Source organism: Pyxicephalus adspersus, chromosome 3 (assembly GCF_032062135.1).
Source record: "Pyxicephalus adspersus chromosome 3, UCB_Pads_2.0, whole genome shotgun sequence".
In the NCBI taxonomy this organism is placed as follows: Eukaryota; Metazoa; Chordata; class Amphibia; order Anura; family Pyxicephalidae; genus Pyxicephalus; species Pyxicephalus adspersus.
This window is the reverse complement of record NC_092860.1, coordinates 18,204,678-18,210,677: the sequence shown is the minus strand read 5'-3', so window position 1 is coordinate 18,210,677 and position 6,000 is coordinate 18,204,678. Positions and strand designations below refer to the sequence as shown.

The window sequence follows — 6,000 nt, the reverse complement described above, 5'->3', positions numbered from 1 at the left end:
TATATGACTGACATAAATTACATCTAGGGACTTCATGTTCAGGAGAGTTATTTACCCATTAAGATATTGCATCATGTGATTTCAGGAACTATATTAAAACCAAAAAAGATTGCTATCAATGTGTAGCTTTCATGTGCATACACTCTGTGCTGTATATTGCAGCCAATTAAACCTTAATTCTGAAAGCTGTGCCCAGGAAAAGTCAAGTAGAGGACAATCTACATGGCAGTAGAATGGATGATAAAGGCCCAGATGCCAGTATTGCCTGTAGGCTCCTTGCAGCTGATCTTGTTCCCCTTAGGACTCATTTCAGCAGACGTTATTCTCCTTCTTTCACAATTACTTAAATTGAGCGGTTTACATGACAATTCAGAGGCAGCATTTGATCTGATTTGTGTTGCGTTTCCTTGGATAAAGCATGTTCTATTAAATTGTGTTTGAACTTTAGGCAAAGCAGGTCTAATGCACATTTCTAGGTAATTAGTTAACCTTTGTGAATTTAAACTGCATGCACTTTAATGGAGAATCCAGCATTCGTCTAGAATGCCCATCAACATGAGTGCTTACTGACCATGAGTTCCACACTGTGTCATGGTATGGAAGTCGCCATTTTGGTAGAGCAGAGCTTTGTTTCTTTGGGTTGGATAAGGTGGATCTGATAACTGATGGCAGAATAATCAAAAAAACATGGAAGAGGTTGAGAAAACTTTTTCAATAAACATATGCTTCTGATTTTAGGATCTTTTAGAGTGGTGTTTCTCAACCAGGGTTCCATGGAAGCCTAGCGTTCCTCCTGAGGTTGCAAGGGGTTCCTTGAGCAATATGTGCCTTTCAGATCACTTACTCCTACTATTGATGATCTTTTTGATTATCATTAGGAGTTGCATTCTTCCCAATGGCCATCACACTAATGTACTGTGAGATGTGGATATTGTTATGATTGACTGAGAAATTCATTTGAACACAACTGCTCTTTAATGGAAAATGCAGCATTTGTCTAGAATGCTCATCAACGTGAGTAATTGATGACCATGAGTTGTTCCTCACAGTGTCATGGTATGGAAGTCGCCATTTTGGTAGAGCAAGGCTTTGCTTCTTCAGGTCTGATAACTGATAGCAGAAAAATCAGTAAGAAATGGTAGAGGTCGAGAAAGCTTTCTCAATGACAATATACTTCTGATTTTTTTGGGATCTTCAACAGTGTTTCTGAACCAAAGTTCTGAAAAACCTTAGGGTCCCTCCAGAGTTTGTTAGGGGTTCTTTGAGCAATGAGCAATTTATTACCCCTGACATTGATGATTTTTTTGGTTATCAGTAAGGGTAGCGTTCTTTCTACTGACCACCCATGTAAGAAGCATTCTTCCCAATGGCCACCACACTAATGTATTGTGAGCTGTGATATAGTAATTATAGCAAAGGTTCCCCAAGACCTGAAAGTTATTTCAATGGTTCTCCCATGTTTTAATTTTAGAAAGTCTATTCTACAGGATATTTTGGCCAGTAGCAATTATTAGCAGATAATCATTAAAAGTATCCAGTGGTCACTATACAGATGGAGCATACGGCTCGCTATGATGTGAACCTTTAAGGTAGAGTTTGTAATTGCTACCACATTCTGCTTGTGTAGCTCACACCATAGGGAGTTTGTGTTCTATTTGTGTAGTAATCACCAATGTGCCATATTTCAGTATTGCCTTGGAAGCTTAACCTTTCACTGGCTGCCCCCCAACAGAAGATGACAAGAGGCCTTGTCTATTGGCATTTAATGCAGCATTTTATAACATAGATGTGGCAGAGAGGTTAGCGGTTATCACTGAAAATAAACAGGATCATTTTTGAGATATCCTTAGCAATAAATCTTGGTCCTGACATTTTGCAGTGATAAACATTAACGCCTCATGCGTAATTTAAAGAGCATCCAAACACTTAGCCAACGTGCCTAGCCCCTTATCTGCAGCTGGAACTAAGTTGGTGGATCTATTTGGTTTTCCATACAGGCCACCACTGTAGTCCTAAATGTTCCTGACCCTTATGATCCTGACACTCCAACTTAAAACTGTGTTTAGCCAAAACTTTTTTTTCAAAAATGTCAGTTGTTGAATCCTTTGCCAGATTATTGTTTGCTGTCTATGTCCTTCTGGATTGGTTTTTGACTTCTTGGCTACAGCAGCAAGTTAAAAGAAATCTTGCCAAATGGAGGGCAATTCTCACCGTAGTCTGTTGAAAACCCCATTGGTCCCTATTGGAGGATTTCTTCTTACTTGCTCTGATGACAACTCTAAAATCCAGCACACCAGTTTCAAGTATCGTTAAAGGGGGAGTTCCTCTTAATGCATGGGATTATGCCTGGGAGGTAAAAAACAGGCAGAAAAGTATTTTATTCCTTCCACCCTCTCTCTAAAAATATAAAAACAATTTTTGATAAATTAGGAGGTAACAAAATACTTTAATAAATACATTTCTCAAATAAAATGTCTTCAAGCCATTGCTTGTCGCATAATAAACACCTAGACTTTTGGCCTCATGATTTATGCTGAAGTGGTAAATTGGAAATCAATAAATGCCTCGGCTCTTGGTCACATGACCTACACTGTGTACATGGAAAAGCTGAACTTTACACTTGCACAGTTGTACAAACTTCTCTCTTTTACTGAAATTGCCTACTCTGATGTTTGAAGACATATAATCATATATTGATCTATCAGGAACCAGAAAACCCAATGTACTTGTTTTAATTACCATGCACAAAAAGATAAATAACAATTATGTTCTTTTTATATTTATTACTCAGAAATCCTTAAATAAAAGATTAAACAGCGCAAAGTAATGGGTCACACAATTTCCCCTCCCTGGCACCTTGTACTCCTGTGCTGTTCCATTCAATGAGAGGGACAATAGAAGAATGATAAGCTCCAAATCGACTTGTTGAACCTAAAACATGGATGCCCAATTTTTTTCCCAAAGACTTATCTTAGCCTCATAAAATGACTTCTAGTATCTTCTTTGCCATAGGCAGGTGAGACTACATTGTGCATTGGGGGGACAGCATCCTAAAGATTCCTTTGCTAGAGATTAGGGCAGGTAAATATTTGACATCATTTTTATATCAGATGGTAATTTATTTATTTGGTGGTCACTTTAATGTGTATAGGATCAGACATTTGTCACATTTCCTATTTTTACAGACTAAGCTGAGGCACATAGACGTGAACAAATGACCTAGGATTGAATGGAATCTCTCCATCTCTCTGTGTCTCCATGTAACGAAACACATGAAATTAATTTGGATCTGTGGATTCTGTGACCATAAGTGTTGATTTTCCAATGGCACTGATATTATTAATATTACTATTTTAATGATATTTTTATGATAGTGAAGAAAATGAAGCACCTATGATTTTACCTTGATGTGCCTTTGCTTTTTGGATTGGAATTTTCATGGGCAGATAAAGGCGCCCCTTGGCAATCACTAGCCACTGGAACATTTCATTGATATCTGTGGTTGTGTGAACTTCACTGTGCTTTCTGTATACAATAAAACACATTTTGTTATAGTATTTTTTATGATAAACTACAAATTAAAAAAATGAAAGCATGTTTTAAATTTATAACGCTTAGTAGATTCTAAGCGTTAACAATTATTAAACAAGATGATGCAGTCCTTCTGGGATAAAAAAAGCATAATAAGTCATTGTCGGGGGTAATACTGTGATCTCTGTGAGAGATAATAAATACCTGCAGGTGTTACACCTACACATTATTTAGCTTGCATGCATTTAACATGAAAAAATATATATGAATTAATTTTTTTGCTCAAATGAACCTGCAGGAACATTTAGGCTGTATTAGTGGTTTCTGCATATGTTTTTGTATGTATAACCACCCACTTATCAAATTGTCTGCAAAAAACATTGGTTCAGGTAGGTCTGTTCCTCATCCTTTATTAGTAACATAGTAATGTTGCTGCCTCTTTTTTTATGCTCATTGCAGTGTCTAGGGGTGGCTTCATTGTTTAGTGACCTCTGCAATTTTAAATGTATGAGAGTCATGGAAAACAATTTGGATCTGCAGAATCCTTGCTCAGTGTCCAAGCTCAGCTCCCTTCTGATTGCCGTTCTGTTCCAGCTCAAACAACTCTGCTATTCTTAGCATGGTCAGAGCATCAGATATAAATGATAGCTTGGGCAAATAATGCATTAGATTTTATTATACTGCAATGTCTGGTTACCATGCTTCCTCTTCCATATTGTTGTTTTGAGGTAGTTTTCCATTCATGGAATGTTGTGAGAAGGTAACCATATATGACCAGCATATGGCTGAGATCAACACTACCTTTGAATCTGAAATGCAGGCACACAGGTAAATACCTGATTGAAATACATTCTATTATACGGCCTATGGTAAGCGTTGATTTTTTTCCAACATATTTCAGCAGTCAACCATTAGATTTTTATTTATACAGTGCCTACAGATTAAGGTGATATATTTATATACAACAAGGAAAATATTGACATTGTGAAAAAGTAAACCTCAGAAGCCAGTATTGCTCCTAATAGCAGAAATGAATTTTGCGTGACTGCCCACCATCTCTGACATACTTTTTACCTTTTACAACTTCAGTAAAAGTTGAAATTAGACATTCTCTTTCTATTTGTAGATGCTTACCAACTGTTGTAAGGGTTACCTGCTGATCCTGCAGTGAAAATGTGGGACCCGTTGTTTTTTAGCATCAAACAGCCTACTCCAAGGCTGCATTTGCTGGGTTAGCCGGCCCTGAAAAAATTAGGATTCATTTGAAAGCTACACCATTTGTAGACTATTTCCCTTACAGTAGAATGATTGATTTCAAATAATTAGGCAATCTTTTTAAATCCTTTGCCAGACTCAAGAGCATCCGCAACCTTTATTCTGAGGGCCTTAGAGAGCTCTTTTGATCTTGGCATGATGACACCACACATCAATAGCAAACAGAACTCTAGACCCTTAATATCTGAGGCTTAAGTAAAACTGATTCCACCAATATAACTCCCTGATGAGATCTTATTATTGGCACCTAATCTGGAACACCTCATAATTTCATAGATGAAAAGTTTGGTAAAAGTTTAGGTGTACGTACGTTCCCTGACAGGGAGAGGTGATGAGAATTGATACAACATGCAAATTTTATGTGTTATTTCGTTTTGATATGTCACCTTTAGCTGTAGGCATGGTTGAATGAATATGTAAAGTGTTTGTTCATATATGTTGAAATAATCAATCATTTCCATGTGGTGTACTTTCTAATAATGACAATGCTGGACTATGTCCTCCACACAGCTGCTTGTAATTTTCACCAGGGCACAATTGGGAATAATTTTCACCCTATAATAAGAGGCACCTGCACAAGGATCTTGGTGGCAGGATCCTAAAGTATAATTTTATTGAAAGCTGTAAAAATATCTTATTTACATATTTTTGGCTGGGAATATTCTCTGAATATTCAAAGAATGTTCTTCTGATCTTGGCAGCTTTGGGACTGCTCCACTTAATATACACATGGTGCCTATTCAGTCATCCTTTATTTTGGGGGGTCCTGGAACCTGGGGTAAATGGAACCCTAGTCAAAGCTTTTTGTGTTAGAATGGGGAAAAGTTGGAATCTCTTTCTAATGTTTATTGTTGTCTGTGCTGTGACCCCTTGACGATATCTTCCTGGCTTTCTGTCCTTATGACTGGTGCCATCTGGCCAGAAAGTGAAAGTGAATCTTCTCAATAAAGGCAGGGATCAGAACCGTTGTGTTATCACTGACTTTACTCTGTTCCAGAAGATCTCACCCACAATTTATTACTACAATGCAAAGGTAAAATCTGGACTCCAACCGGTCCATTCTGACCACTCCAACCAGGAAGATCTACCATATCATTTGTCACTCCGCCTTAAGTTCAAATCTCTGCAGTGGGAAAACACACTACAACAAATACCCAGCTAAGGTTGCCTCCTATTTCTACTGTCCAAATTTTG

General features: G+C 37.6%; 1 protein-coding gene across 1 annotated transcript in view; it reads left to right on the top strand.

The window, feature by feature from the left end:
* Positions 1-6,000, top strand: part of VSTM2L (V-set and transmembrane domain containing 2 like) — a 56,385-nt gene that overhangs the window by 14,401 nt on the left and 35,984 nt on the right. The gene's annotated exons all lie outside the window — the stretch shown is intronic.